Source organism: Octopus bimaculoides, chromosome 3 (genome assembly GCF_001194135.2).
Source record: "Octopus bimaculoides isolate UCB-OBI-ISO-001 chromosome 3, ASM119413v2, whole genome shotgun sequence".
In the NCBI taxonomy this organism is placed as follows: domain Eukaryota; kingdom Metazoa; phylum Mollusca; class Cephalopoda; order Octopoda; family Octopodidae; genus Octopus; species Octopus bimaculoides.
Window position 1 is genome coordinate 78,210,946 of NC_068983.1, and position 489 is coordinate 78,211,434.

Below are 489 nucleotides of genomic sequence, written 5' to 3' on the forward strand. Positions count from 1 at the left end.
ATACATACATACATACACATGCACATATATTTGTATGTATGTATATATATATATATATATATATATATACGTATATATATAGACATACATTATTTTTGTTAAAGCAAAGAAACAAATATTAATATGTATGTATGTATGCATGTATGTATGTATGTGTGTGTATGTATGTATTAGTTACAGTATTCATTAGAATCAAGGTGTATTAAGACATAGAATGCCAGGACTGGCTAGGTATCATAACACTGATTTCATAGCAAGGTAAAAACAACCATATGGTGTCATGTGTTGGTATTATATTGCAGCTATGTATATATACACATATCAAATCCAATACTAGGTATAGATCCAACTCAGAATTGATTCCAGTTGTATCAGAGGTATAGAAACAGGATCTAAAAAAACATGCTGAATATTTATTCATCGTTGTCATTTGGTGGACGGATGGGTCATCATCTAGGCATTACCTTGTCTGCTTATACCTATTTAAAA